A 15518-nucleotide genomic window follows, 5' to 3' on the forward strand; every position below is an offset into this window, starting at 1 on the left:
TGGATCTGGCTACCAACAACAACCACAAAACCACCACTGAACATCTTTGCTCAGAGGAGACATTTCTTCCTAACAAGTACTTTCATTTTTCTATGCTGTTTTTGGTCACTTGAAATATAATTGTTTATGATCACCATGAAAAACTTTACTAAAACAGGTTTCAAATCCTGCTTCTCTTGAGAAAGGCAAGATTTCTTTGGCTTTGGAGAAATCTGCAATCTTCTTAAGCTTTTAAAGAATCCTGACAGAAATTCCCTTAAAATAAAGATGTACAGGTAGGGAGCAGGTATGTACCTCTCACAAAGCACAGACAGTTCTCCACTAGAGCAAACAATCTACTTCAATTCCTGTGATCTCTATCAATTTGGTTCCTGTTGCAAACAACTGGGACAGTTTACAGCATCAATTCTGTGAGAAAAGAGAAGCTGGTTTAATGTGTTTGTAATTTGGTCAGAAAAGAATCCAAAATAGCCGGGGTGGCTTGTCCTTGAGAGACAGGATTAATAAGCAAGCAGTGACCAACTACTCTGCCCCACATTTAGGCTTTCTACCTTATTAAATAATACAGACATTTTGATTGATCCAGAAATGCTGGTGAAACTGATTCAGGTAACGGAGAGCATGTGACTTTTTTTAGGTTTGGTTGGCATCATGACACTGAGAAAGAAGTTGATCACAGTTTTCTATGTACAAAAACAGATGTTTACCTTTCATGTTTATCCCCACCTACAAGAGATAATTTTCCATAAATACTCTGTACCATTAGGTACGTATAACAAAAATGTTCTTCATATGTGAGCACAGTGCTAAAACAACGAAGTACAGTGACAAACACTGTTACTCATTACTCCCAGCAGCATTCCCTGCAAAGCACAGTTTATCTGACAGTGCTGGAAGACTTAAGGCTTGCTTCTGGGAGGGAAGGATGAGCATCAGGGCTGCTGTGCACATCTGGCTTGGGTTGGCTCCATCATCTCCCACAGCACACACTGCAAACCCCACAGAAGCGGCTGTTCTGCAGCACAGTAGCAGACCTGGAGTGTGCACTGGACTAGATCCTCAAGGGGTATAAATCAGAGGAACTGCACTGCAATCAGCCCATCTGCTGCTCTTTGTGTCACCTCTGCTGTGGGAATACCACGGAGCACAATCACCCTCCAAAGCTTTCTTAGAGACAGCCACAAACATGCCACATACCTCTGGCCCTTCCAGTAGCTACCCCCTGTGCTCTCAGGGATTCTTGTCCCTTCCCTCTGCCCTTTCTTCCCTCCCTTCTTCCCCCTAAAACTGGCATCACTCAGCATTTTGGCCAGGAGACTGATTCTCCAAACTGAAAACATCAAAGCATATCTCTGGTTAGATCTCATCCCAACCCTCTGAGTCTGTTGACTTGGAAAGTGAATAACTAATAAGGCAGCATGCCATTGTTTTCTGTTTATGATAATGGAAGTAAATTGTTGGCTCCAACTCAGGCACTGATTGTTCCTTTGATATCACTGCCAGGAAGCAAAATAAAATGGATTTTTTAAAATCACCTTTCACAGAGTGCCACAGGCATTTGAAAGATGAGCCTTTTTCCATGTCAAAGGCTCTACCAGAAGTGCCAAATACAGAAGAAAAAGTTCAAATCCTTCACTATTCAGAAAAAAAAGAAAAACAAGAGCACAAGAGAGAGTGTGAGAACAGGATTGCCTGGGTAGCAGGATGGCCTGGGTGGGCTGGCAAGCCACAGATGTCCTGAGAGTGCTCATGAGGGAGCAGCAGAGCTGCCTCCATGGTGAGGAGCACTTCCTGAAGAATATAGAACATATCCTTTGCATTTTACCCCCCAATAAAAAAAGCACAGGTAGGCTGGATGAATTATTCTTGTCTGCCTGGCAGCTTTTAAATTAATAAGAGACTTTAGGAACCAAAAAGGCAGAGGAGTGCATTGCCCCAGAACTTGAACCACTCATAAATCTTGCTCATATGTTTCCTCTGTGGTTTGGGGGTTTTCTTAAGCTATAGGAAGCAGCAATTTCATTGCACCTCCAATCCTTCAGAGTGTTTTGATGCTTTCCCCATGGAATTTTAGGGGCAGGCTCTCAGGCATTTGAATTTTTCTCAGGGTGCTACCACTCCTACCTAACATGTCAGGCATTGGCACCACTGTGACACACACGGGAGGAGGTTCCTCCTCAGAGTTTGGAGCTGGATGCAGATCTTACACGATCAGAGCATGGTGCTGTTTGGTCTTCATGACAAGCTGCAGTTTGATTTGGCTCGGAGCGGAGGATGGAGTAGAGAGCCAGATTCAGATCTCAGGCCAAACGTGGATTTTGTGTTACAGCTACCAAACTTCATCATAGTTTGGCAAAGTTGTGCTCTCACTTGCTCACATTATGTGGAGAACACCTGTGATCTGCTGGAAAGGAGGTTGCTCGTGCTGTGAGAAGCTCCCACTAGGAAAGCCAGGCTATGAGAGCCTGCTTTGGCTGGCCCCGGCTGCTGCAGGTGGACTGGGAGTGCAGAGTCACTGGGACATGCTCAGAGGAAAAACTGTGGTGTAAAGAGAAGCTGTCAGGAGCAGAGCGCAGCTTTGGGCCTTTCCTCGGTGCCATGATTCTCTGAACCTTTTCATTTCTAGCATGGGACTCAGATGCACCACAGCAGCAGCACGACCTGAGAGCAGACCAGGAGAAATAAGAACTATATCACTTCCTACAAAAGTCTGCTTTTGAAATAATCCCCCACACTGCCTCCAGCCAGCGTTACTGGATATCATTTTTGGAAGAACATGCTAGAGGACCCTTTTTTCCAAAGTACAAACCAATACCACAAGTTAAATGGCAAAAGATCTGTGTGACAAACAGTGTGGCCTGCTAAATATTAAGGCTTTTTGACATGGATTTTAGGCCCATGCTTGGCTCAAAGTGCATCCTTATTCTGCAAAGCATTTAAGCAAATGATTACCTTCAAGGATGTAGCGCAGAATGGGGCAATTTAAGTGGGACTTTATGAAGTCCTTATGACATAGGTGCTGTTCTGAACATAAAGGTTTGAAGGGCTCCCACCAAAGCACCCTGGAATAAAGTAAAGACTTGCGATTGGCTTCAGCAAATATTCAACCAGGTCCTTATTTTTATACTTATTACTGGCTTATAACAGGATATTTAGAAAGAAAAAAGAAGGAACTTTTTTCCTCCAGATAATACCATCTACTCTATTTCTGAAAATTAAGGGTGTGATTACTGACCCATAAGTACTTTATGATCACGCTTTGGTTTGAACTTTTATGAGTGTATGTAGGTTTACTAACTCTAGCACTGCCCAGTAATTTATTTCCCAGGTGGGCTACGAAAGTCATATGGAAGAAGGAAAACAGTGTCTAAGGGCTTGCTGTGCAAAGGGGTGATTGTGCTAGCTGGATTTGTGCATGGATGTTTTTGGAAACATTTTCAGAGGAGAAACTAGGTTTTCTAATAAAATAAAACCTTTTCCTTTAACCCAGAAGCAGTGCTTCAAATTCTTACTTATTTCATTGAAAGATTGATGATTGCTATCTGCTGCTCTTTTGAGGACAGAAACTGGGTTCAAAGGCAGCAAGAAGCTATTCAGACCCCAAAAGCTGCTGTGACAGAAGTGTGAAGAAGCTCTGAATGTCTTTGCAAATCTGTCACCCTTCTTTCCCCAGAAGACAATGAACCTCAGGGGTTTTGCACAAACTTTCATGCACTGAACAGCGTGACCCAGAGTTGTGGTACCCCCAGGGCAGCACAAAAGTTTCAGGTGCCAAAAGACAGACTCTCTGTGCTCAGTGACTGCCCCTTTGCTGGTGAGAAAAGCTGAGTCAATGATGCTCACCTGAGGCAGCTGCAGATGCTGTGGCACCCTGTAGGTTGACTCCTTAGAGCTGTTTGAATCCCAGAGCACCGTAGTTTGGCTGACCGTAGCTGGCACACCTGCAAATCACTTGCTGAACATTGATCTTCCTTGGCTGAAGAGACAGAAATTAAACATCAGATCTGAAAATGCAGTCAGCATCGATGTCCTGGCACACGAACTACTAGGGATATTTACAGGTCCCTGGAGACCAAGGAAGTATTACACTGTGCCATGCAAACCCAATATTAAATGAAATTTCTGCTTCTGCAGCTGATGTGGCCTCTACTCATTCCACCCATCAAGTTCCTGGGAATACTTCAATGCAAAGAAAAATCTACTTTGTTCTCTTAAAAAATCTCTCTTTGGCAATATCTATGAAACTTCAGGAAAGTGATTCCCAAGAAATCACCTCCTGGACACAGCACAGTTCAGATCGCTGCGACACTCATGCTAAAGTTGTCTTGGTTTAACTTGAAAGCAGCACCTCCCTGAGGACTCCTCAGTTCTGGAATGAGTGATGTGTTTCTGTGTTCTGTGAGAGCCTGGATTATTTTTAATCTTCTGGACATATTACAAGGATCAATTTATAGTCTCACAGAGACGGTAAGGACAAGAGTTTGAGGTCGGACAAAATTGGGGTTGGATGTTGTTGATTAGTGACTAGTATTATTTCTGATTTTTCAAGGCAACTTTGACTTCCTTGCATTGCTTCATTTCAGAAAAAAAAAGTGGTGGGAACTGGCTCAGATGCATGGACTACAATGCAGCCATGTTCTCTTAGCCCACCAGAGAGTTTGATCCATATATCACAAGCTGTGCAAGTCCTCACAGCTCTGGACAAGGTACTGTGCACTAAAAAAATATAGAAGATAATAACAGCAAAGCTTTCTTTTACTCTCTCTGCCACCATTTTATATATACCATAATGAATTATGCCAATGACTTTGTTCCCAAATTACTTCAACATGGAAGAGCACCTTGCTTTGTAATTTTGAGACATACAGCTTGATAGCATTTCCAATATTATGCAAGGCTTCAGACGAAAATAACAAGGACAGAGTTTGAGCAAAACTACAGTATGTGCTTCCCATAATATTCAGCAATGTATATTTTAAAATTCTCTATTCATTCATGTTGCAGACCCAGCAGTTCAAACATGTACATGGAATACTGCACAGACATGCAGACTGAATCTGTATATGCTTCAGAAGTCATAAGAAACAGTGAGCAGAATTTTTTCCAGTTCTACTTAAATCTCACTTGAACCTTAATTAGTAAATTCCAATTCCTGACACTTAGAGGGACCCCAGTACAATTGTTCCCTTAATTTTGGCAGATGAAAAGCAAGAATCACAGAGTTTTGTGTTATTTCCAACTAAAAGAGCCAAATTGCATAGGTTTGCCCAAAGTTTCACAAACACTTCTGCAAGAAAGCATGGCAGGGCACTTTTACAAAATGCTGGTAATGCCCAGGGTTCCACACTCCTGAATTTAAAGCTTTGCCCCTTTTTTTTTTTTTTTTTTTTTTTAATTTAAACTACCACCTTGATTGTTTTCATATCTTTGTAAGCATGGCCAGGACTTTTTAGACTGGATCACTTTCCAGGAATTACAACAAAGAATTTCAACTTCTGGAGTAGAGAAAGGGCTTTTCCTTTGGGAAATGTCATTCCTGGAAATGCCATTCACCAGTGCTTCTTCCTGGCAGGTCCTGAGGAATCAGCCACAGGAATGGCTGAGATGAGGTGACCCTGTCCAGATGGCAGTTTCCTCAGTTGCCATTTCAAACCACATGGGTCCCCTTCAGTCCTTAGGGAGGCCTCAGTGACACAAAGAGACATTTAGAAGCGTGGCACGTCACCAGGTTACGCTTGAATTTCTGTGGGGATTTACTCTCAAGTTCTCCAGCTCCACCTTGCCTGTTTCTGTCCCTGTGGAGATGCCCAAAGTCTGGGGTGGTGGGACAAGGCTGCGCCCTGCTTGGCCTGTGAACCCAGGCACTGTGAGCAGGAGGGGTGGCAGGGTCATTTCCAAAGCTTGCTGCTGATCTGAGCTATGAACCAGAATGGAAATGCTCATGGAGGTGCACCCTGAGTGGGAAGATCTGCTGCCATTATGCAACAGATGCTAAAGGCCTGAGAAACCTATATAAAAAGAATAAAAGTGACACTTTCAAAACCAGGGTCAGAAGCAGGAGCAAAACCAGGATTTGCTCACTTCCTCACCATTGTTTTAGCTAGACTACTGCTACTTCTTGAATTTAATCTTAAATCTTGAAAATTCATAGCCTTTCCTGGACATCTTTTATGCCATGGTTAACAGTCTGTAATGTTAAAGGTTTGACTATTAAAATAAACATCCCAGCTACAGACATCAATGAACTGGTGAAGTTCCTGTTCCCTGAACATCTGCAAAGCTTTCATTTTCCCTCTCCAACAAAACCAAGATGACCTTTTCTTCCCCTTCCCCTGATGCTTCTCTTCCTAAGGCCCATGGGGCTTTCTTGGCCCGTCCTAGCCTCAAATCAGAAGGCAAGATGGATTTTCAATATGAGCTTTATGGTTAGCAGTACCCCCTTCCCACTAAAATACTGAGGATTTCTGTGGTAATTCTACTTCTAGCATTGTCAGAAGTATACAAAAGCCAGGCTTGTTACACGTGAACACAATTTAAAGGGATAAAAATCCAGAAGGGAGTTTTTTTCATAAAGGCAGAGTTTTACTGAGCTATGGTATGGTCCAGAATTGGACTCTCCTATAAACTTGTGTGTCTTCTCTTGTGGAGGTCAGTATGTTCTTCAGACACTGAAAACAACAGCTCTTACTCTCTTACCCCATCTCTAATAGCTCAAATATTGCCAGTGGCATTTCAATTTCCTCAATAACAGCTCTGACAAGAGCACTCAGAGGCTTTACTTCAGCTCAGCCCAGAGATCTTTCTTGAAATAATATTTTACACATTTCACAGACTGGGCATTTCGGTCATCTGTGTCTGCATCAAAGAAGTGCAGACCTCTGTTCATCTAACGAGAGTGAAAACCCCACTACCCCAAGCTGACATGTCACCTGAGAATCTTGCTGGTCTCTTTCAGAAGAATCATTCTTTGCCCAGAGCGTCAGAAAAGTAATCATGGCTTAAGAGTCCAGAAATGATGGCTGGAGCCTAGCCAAAATTAGGCCCTGTAGTCCAGCTGGTCCTGGCTGGGTTCCCAGGGTGGACCCTGGACCTACTTCATGCACTTGCCATGTTTGCAGCAGCTGTGCTCGTGCACTGCCTGCATGGGGGTCCCTTTTCCTTGGCCTCATCTGGGGACAGCCCTGCTCCTGCTGCTCCTTGGCAGCAAGGCTCAGGCATACCCTTGAGAAAGGCTGTTTTGGATTCTGGCTGGAAAAACAATCCTTTTTCCTTCAGTCCTGGCAGTGGTGTTGCTCTCCATTGCTCTGTGTTGCAGGGATGACAGCTCTGTAATTTTCTTATAAGGCAAACATGCTCCATTTTACCCCTGACAGCAGGCAGTCCAGGGCCAGCAAATTACTGGCAAATGCCTCCTATATTCATCTCTTCAAGTGTTTTGGCTTTTCTTTACTTTTAATTTGCCTGGAGGCAGACATTTGAGATAACAGCTGTTATGGTGATATTATCAGTCAATCTGCATGTCAGAGAATGCCAGGAAAATGCCTGTGGAGAGGACCTCTTGGGTTTTTTGGTTTTAACTGCTCTGGGGCAAATCCACTCCTTTGTCAAAGCTCTGCTCAAAACATTAGAAGAGAACATAATGGGACTGGTTTCTACCATCTGATGATGAAGAAATGCCTTTTTCTGCTGATAGAGCACAGGTTCCCTTCCTGCTCGTTGAGGATCTGGAGCAGTCCTTTGACAGACTATGCCACATTTTTTTCTTGCTGCTGAGCAGATCTGCCACCAGCAACATCCCTATGATTCTCTGGTTATTTACTTGCTGCAGAATAACGGGGGAGACCCTAAGAAACCCCTTTAAAAAGGGATCTCTACCCTCCTGTGGAAGACTGCCCAGCTTTCTTGGGTCCAGTTATAGTGTTTGTTGGGGAGGAAAGTTTCTTTGCTTCCTGAGGTGGAAGGCTCAGCGTCAAGAACCATCAACAAATAGGTCTGGAATTCCCTCTGGACAAAGCTGAGCCATCTGCAAGAGAGACAAAAAGATTTTCCCTCAACAAGATTGGTTCTTTAGAGAAGATGCCATGACACCACCAGGAAGGTGTTGTCTTGGGAATTATTGCTCTGCGCTTTTTTTTTTCTTTCCACAGAAATACAAGATGACAACCCAATACTTTGTAGCTTTGGAAACAAACTGGGTTGTGCCCCTATTTGGTGCATTAATGACAATAAGCCAGTTTTTCCTGTTAGTTTGATGAAACCTGACATGCTTTGCACTAGACAAACTTATTCATTATGCTTTGATTGAAAACAATTTGTATCTGAAGATCTTGAACTACTTTACTGACATCAAACCTGTGGAAAGATAAATAGTTACACCTATGAAATGACCATGATTCCAAAGGAGCAATGGAATACAGGCATTTTGTGTGTCTGCAGTCCCAAAGGAACAGAAAATAAACATTTTTGCTTGCATATTTAACTGCTTTCAAAATTTCTAATATCTCTTAATTATCTGGTAACAGCAGACATTCCTCTTTCCATTTCCTTAACATTACAAAAAGCTGTTTTGCTGGAAATTAGGAGCCCAGTTCTACTCTGCACCCCACATCTCCTGACCAACCATGGGCAAAATATTCAGACTAGTGTGGTCTGTTTCCTCGCTTGGAAAATGAGGAGATATCCTAAAAATAGGGTCAAGCATTCCAATATCACAGCAACAGAGCTCACACAGGCATCTGTGCAGTATAAGAAATGCATGTGAAAGAGAAAGGTGACTTGGAAGGCAAGCCTTGAACAGAGATCACAAAGGTTCCATCCAAGCAAACTGTTACCAAGTAAATCATGTGGTTTGTTTCCCAAAGGTAGCTTTCTCAGCTTTGAAACACCTGTTCCCAAGTATTGCCAGGTTATTAAAAGAAGCTGGCATTTTTGTGGGCTTGGAAGATGCACCAAGTGGGTGTGTGAAATTTATTTTCACCCATGGCACTCAGGTGCAGCAGTTTGGAACAGTGTTAAATGACTGCACAGGAGAGCATACTTCATGCTCCAAAAATTTTCATGAGCTCAAAGACAGTATTAGCAGACTTTCTTTTTGGGTCTCCAGAGACATGAAGAACATGCTGCCTGCTCAAACATGGTGGGACCAAAACAGGTAATCTGTACAACAGTAATTTACTAAGCAATGCTTTGCCCATGTGCTTTCATCACTGCTGGTGTGGTAACATAAAGGATTTGTTCAGCATAGGTGAGCTCCTCCTTCCAAATGTCTCCAGGCTTTTGGGAAATTTCAGTTTCTGGAACTGAAGTCTCACAGCAAGTAAGCTTTGAGGGATGGGAATGCAATTGTAAATTTCCTATATCACTGTGGCAAGACAGTTGGGGCTAAATAAACTGGCTGAAAAATGGGTTTTCTTTGATTTCTAGGGAGGTTGACCCAACGAGAAAAAATTTTGCATTTCTTGTGAAAATCTGAGTCGAGGTTTTGTCCATGAGATTTGCATTATCACGCAGATGGACTGCCGAGAGGGGAGGGATATAATTTCCTGCTGTGCATCAAAGGCTGACCATGGCTGAAAACAGAGGTTGGTCTTAAAGAACCAATATCTGACAAAGGCATCACACTCTTGGAGCTGAGCTGCCAGAAACAAAGGTGAGAAGAAATTCAAGGTTTCATTACTTTAAAGCTACTGGTCATTACTTATGGTTTCATTTGGACACTTTCTCTCAGATATTATAGTATCAAACACCCTCCAAGCAATCTTCCACTAAGTTGTGGTTTGCTGGATAACAGACAATGCCTTTCTCTGGACTCATCACCTGGAACTGAGAAAAAAGGAAAAATATAAAAGACAAACAAGGCAATGTCAATTAAGATAAATAATTCAAGAAATAACTGGCTTGGCAGTCATGAATTTCCTTTAGCATTTTCTGTGTAATTCACTTCTGTGAGATACAGCCATGGAAGGTAAGAGGAAATGACCACTGAAATAGAAATTTTCATAGAAAATGTCTCTTTCATACTTTGGGAATTTTTTCTAATCAACATCTTTTGGCACAGTGACAGACAAGTATCCCACACCCAGGGGTTGGAGTGGGAATTCAAACACCCGAGAAGGTTCTTGGACACATACAAGTAGTCTTTGTGGCACCTGTGATCTTCTTCCTGAGGTTTTTGGGCTCTATGGAAAGAAAGAGGGGTCTTACAGAAGGGAATCTGGGAATGACTCTAACTGCCTGGAGAGGAAAGATCCCTTCTCCAGAAAATAATTCTGTGTTTCAAATGCAATCATCTTTAAACAAAATATGGAAAGAGTCTGAGGGAAAAACCAAAACAAGGTGTCTCCTGCACCTCCTTTCCCAGACAGCATCTCTCATCACCCATTATTACCTTCCCCTTTCAGCTCTAATCATTTCTTTCAACACAATGGCACCACTCATGATGGAGCTGGGGAAAAAACCCACCCTAGCCCAGCCCACAGCGTAGTACGAGCTGTGGGTTTGAAGCCCTGAGGCAAGGAAGCTGTGGATCCGGGGCTCCCAGGTCTCCCAGTTGGCTCAGTGTGGGATAACTGCATGAAAAAAACCTGCCTGCCAGGAGGGCTGGCCAGCAGCCTTGCAGGGAAGCAAAGCCCTGTGTTGTAAGACAAATGTGATGGGAATTCAGGTGTCTAAATTCCTGTACGAGAAGAGGAACTTCCCATTTCTCTCCTATCTGATCTATGACATGCGCACACTATTTGTAGGGAGGGAGCAGGAAAAGTACATTTTAAAGGATAAGTAGCTGGATGCTGCTCATCTCCTGCTTGGAATTAGAATGAAGTGCCTTTTCCGCTCCAAACTGTGCTAAGAAACTTGGCAGATTTTAAATAAGCTATTTAGCTCCTCTTTTTGCCCTTTCAATAATTTATTTTCAAACTGGAGCATTTTTCTGCCTGATGTGTGTAGCTGCACTCTTGTTCACAGACACAACTGCATACAGGACTACATGTAAAAGAAATAAACCTGTGAGGCTCTAGGAGGCTGGAAAGGAGACGTGTAGAAAATGGATAGCACTAACTAAGATCTCTCACTATTAGGATGGTAGCCAGAGAAGATTTTGGCCAAGAGAAATAAAGGGCTTACCACTCAATTAAGTCATGGAGCCAGACATGTTGCAGCCTTGTTCTGGGAACCTGAGTGAGGGCCTGGAAGACAAAAGGAGACTAGTGTTGCCCTAAAGAGATCACCATCCCTCCTTGGGTACATCAGAGCACTTTAGCATGAAACAACATCCCAAAGTCCAAGAGCATTCCTGTGGGCCAGGCTGACACCTCGGGTCCTTTGCTGCAAACAGTGCTTCAGATTTCTCTTTGCAGATCTGCTGGGTCCCATTCAGGTCCCTTTTCAAGCTTTGCACAGCTGTGGTGTGGTGGGTCTGCACTGCTCAGAGAGAGCTTCAAGAGCCTGCTGGGTTACCAGGTTACCCCTACAGGGTGACTCTGCTGGTCCTGGGAGCAGGGACAAGCAGCCTCTGGGTACTTTCTTTCCCTTGGAATTGAGCCTGATTGTCTTTTTTATCCACCAGAGGAATAATGAGGCTTCAGGAACAGCTTGGAGGGAAAAGGGGATGTATGTGGGGGTGGTTTACCAGCATGGGATGGGCCCTGCTGCCTTGGCCTGTGCTCCAAGGAGGTTGGCTGGCTGGCACAAGGACTGGGACGTTTCCCTGCTCTTCCTTCTGATGCAAGAAATTCACATAACCTGTAAGCACATGTCTTTCTTGCCAGAGACCATGTCATTCTCTCTTGCTCCATCCAAACCAGCCCATTATTTCTCAGTTCCTCTCTCTGAGGGCTTTGTCTGCAGCGAGTGGCCCACTGCTTGTTTCCGGGGAGCACGGCAGGCAGGAGGGCCGAGCAGGCCTTGGTGTTTACATACCAGGTGCAATGGCCTCGTGCTGCCTGCAGATGTGTTCACATCACTGCAAGCCCAAGGACAGAGCGTGGGGACGAGTGGTACTTCTGAGCTCCTGCTGTTCATGCACACACGTCCAAACTGAGCTAAACTTGTCACAAGCTGCAAACGAGAGGCAAATCAGCCTGGCATGCAAGTCCTACTCTGTCTGGCTGTTCATTCTGTGTGAGGCAGGAACGCCACTGGAGACTGGCAGTGCTTTGGAACAAAATCCACCATCCAGCAAAAAACCTGGATGCACGAGACTTATGAACAGTCACTTGCAAAGATCCACTCACACCAGTGGGAGGGTCATTGCTTGGAATGGATCTGCAAGGCTGATCCTCCAAGATACTACCAAGTGACTTCATATTGACCTCAATAGTAAGCACACTCAAATATTTGAACACTGGGAGGGACAATGTGGCATTTTAAACAACTGCTTTTCTCCGAAAGCATTTGATCTGTGAGGGGTAAAATCGGCACTTAATTGGAACATATGTCTGAAGCAGGCATGATAAAGAAACTATGCAATGCGTATATTTTAATATGAAATAAATCAATATGATAATTTGGGATCAGGTGGGATTCTGCAGCTGGAAGAAAAGAACAAAGGGAGGCCATTAGTTATACTTTTAATACATCAGTTTGTTAATTAGGGATCAGGTGGGATTTTCCAGCATGAGACAGAGGACAAAGAAAGCTCATTAGCTGTGTTTTAAATTGATTGATGTTTTAGTTGGTGTGGGATTCTCCTGGAAATAAATGCAAAATGGAAAATATACCAAACCCCATCACTGGAGAACATACCTAATAAGAAATAAGAAAATTTCCCAACTTACTTAAGGCATCTATATTTTCTAGGCACTCCATAGTACAACACAAGTGAGGTCAGGCTGGAACTCTTGAAAGGTTCAAGGAAACAAAGAGACAAGACCTGTAGTGTATTGAAGGAAATAGAGAGGAAAGGTCATTTCAGATTTGCGGGACTCACCACGGCTGGGAAATTGATTTCAAAACATTGCAGTGTTCAGAACCACCAGACACGTTTGAAGATCTGGGTCCTTGTCCTTTACCTGAACCTGCCACAGGAAGGTATCAGCTACAAAGTGTGATGAGTTCTGCCAGGTTCTCTACAGCAATAAAGTTCACTGGGCACTCAGCTCATTTCCCCTGTGGCATATCCGGACGTGGACAGCATTGTGTTGGTGCAGCATCTGAAAGCAAAACGTTATCCAAGAAAGGGAGGTTAAAAAGGATGGCATTCAAAGGACCAATTGGATAACATTCAGCCTACTTGCTCTTTGATGCTGCAATGGAGGAGAGGAAATCAAAGCCATCAGGACATATTAAGGAATGCCAAACACTACAGGAAGCAAAAGGTTTCATCATAAGCAGTGTCCACTTATTCCCTCCTGTCCTGCATGTTTAAAAGGAGCTTTAGAGGCAGTTTTACTTCTGCAGCTTTCTTCCTGTCTTATTTCAGCTCTGCCCTCCCTAATCTGCACACAGGCAGTGCTGCTTACTGCTGATGGAAAATAACACGTCCTGCGAGGTCTGTGACTTCCTGAGGATGCATCTTCTCTTGCTGCCTGCACAAGATGCACATGAGCATTACCTCCTAGGAAGGCAATGGCTCATCTGTGTCAACAGCACGTCTGCCCGTAGCTAAAAGGAGTGCAGGACTTGCTGCAAATTTAAAAACCATCTCATTTCTAAGGCCACAAGATCAAAAATTCAGATTTTGTCGGGAATTGCCAAAGTGCTGCTCAGTGCCCCAGCAGGCTCCTCATCTGTGATACCCAGGAGCCGTGAGCAGCTTAACTCATGGTGCTGTTTCAACAGACAAATAAAACCAGAGACCCAGCCAGCTGCAGCAAGACATAATAAAGATACTGAGTTTGCATACAATCCTCAAAAATTCCCTCAAAGGATCTTCAGTTTATTTTCTCACCTCAGTGTAAGGCTGAGCTTTAACATAATGGCTGCCAAAGGGGTGACTTAGCCCTCGGCTTAGAGGGGCTGTTGTGATGGATAGTGGATACTATTTCCACAGAAAAACAGGGCCTTGAGTTTTAATCAGCTACATAAACTAATAGAATCTCACTCAAAATATTTTTGGCCCTTCTTTTGTGAGCAGATTCTCTGCAGTAAGTAGAAAAACACATCCTATACATGACTTACAATGCTACTCTTCTTGTAAGAGAAGAGTCATGCCGAGTCCAAGCACAGCAGCATCTTCAGAGGTTCAAAAGCCAGCAGCCAGATTGAGGCTCTGCTGAAACCTGACCCATAAGACAAAGGGCAGTTTTATTTTCCAGATTTTTCAATAAAAACTTCAAAGTTATTTTAAGTCTCAAGAATGTAAATAAAGAGATGGAGATTAATATTTCAAAACTTTTTCTTGAAGCACTAACTTAAAGAGCACTTAATTTCTTCAACTGAAGATCCAGAATCTGTTTTCCAATAATTTTTTTTAAGAAAAAAATTTGGGACTTATTTAAAAATAATTTTCTGTACATAATCTTGAAAAAAAAAAAAAAGAGGAAAAGTGGTGTCCTTGGCCATCAAGATAAGGCCAGTTTCTTGAAAGTTCTGACCAAGATTTAACAAATGTGAGCAGTTCTGTAGTTCCTAGTCAGCCACATTAGCTTGCTCTCCTCCTTCAGGGGAAGTACTATATCCCTGGAAATGGCAGACAGAGTTGCAATTCAGAAGAACCTCAGTCAGCGAGACACTCAAGTACATACTTGAGTGCTATTAGCATAATTGGGACACGAGTATATGATTGAAGTTAAGTATGATTAAAGTTAAATTTCTTTAAGATAAATGGATTAATGCAGATGTTTAGGTAATTTTGAGCAATAAGGACAGCAAGTTCAAGCAATTTGTCCAAATTTGTGAGTGATTCTTACAGGGAGAAGACCATTTCTAATCTCACAAGTCCCAATCTCAACCCCATAAATGCCTAAAAACTTGTTATACCACTCATGTCAGCCTTAAACTCTGCCTATTTTCATATTCCCATGATGGCTTTGGAAACCTCATCAAGGAAACAACAGGGCTCCTTAGGCTCAGCTTGAGGAGAGGACTGGGCTGAATGAGCTGAAAACTTCATTACTAAGAAGTTTGTCAAGGCAATTTCTGGACACTGGCAAGCTGAGACACCAAAGGTGTGTGCCTGGCTCTTCTATAAAGTCAGGGGAGAATCATGGGTTGAGCCTTTGTGCCTCTTGTCCTGCATACACAGAATCCAGTACTGGCTGTAGGCAGCCAGGAGCTCCCACTACAACAACCAAAGCCCCAGAGAAGAGCCCAACCCACCATGGTCCTATTCATTAATTCACAGTAACTTCTTCCTCTTCTTTGCAGTCTGTGATTAGAATTTGAAAATCAAAGCCATTAACCTCCAAAATGCTAAAATGACAGATATTCTGTGAGCAAACAATGGGTCTCACTCCCTTCAGAATCCACCAGAGACAAACACAGCCTGGCCTCCAGCCCAATTTTATCCGAGTCTTCCACTTGATATCCACATTGGTGATGTGAAGCTCTGCTGGATGGCTTCAAATTTGCCTCCAGACTGT

At 43.3% G+C, this 15518-nt stretch overlaps 1 long non-coding RNA gene across 1 annotated transcript in view; it reads right to left on the bottom strand.

Annotated features, from left to right (window-relative positions):
• Window positions 1-14218, bottom strand: part of LOC121357065 — a 38288-nt gene extending 24070 nt beyond the window's left edge. The window contains exons 1-5 of the long non-coding RNA XR_005955676.1: window positions 14116-14218; window positions 13008-13148; window positions 12774-12868; window positions 11122-11183; window positions 3844-3976 (exon numbers count right to left, since the gene is read on the bottom strand). This is a non-coding gene — a long non-coding RNA (uncharacterized LOC121357065). The remainder of the gene's footprint in view (window positions 1-3843; window positions 3977-11121; window positions 11184-12773; window positions 12869-13007; window positions 13149-14115) is intronic.
• Window positions 14219-15518: the final 1300 nt, after the last annotated feature.

This window comes from Pyrgilauda ruficollis, unplaced genomic scaffold (genome assembly GCF_017590135.1).
Source record: "Pyrgilauda ruficollis isolate IOZ18807 unplaced genomic scaffold, ASM1759013v1 scaffold31, whole genome shotgun sequence".
NCBI lineage: Eukaryota > Metazoa > Chordata > Aves > Passeriformes > Passeridae > Pyrgilauda > Pyrgilauda ruficollis.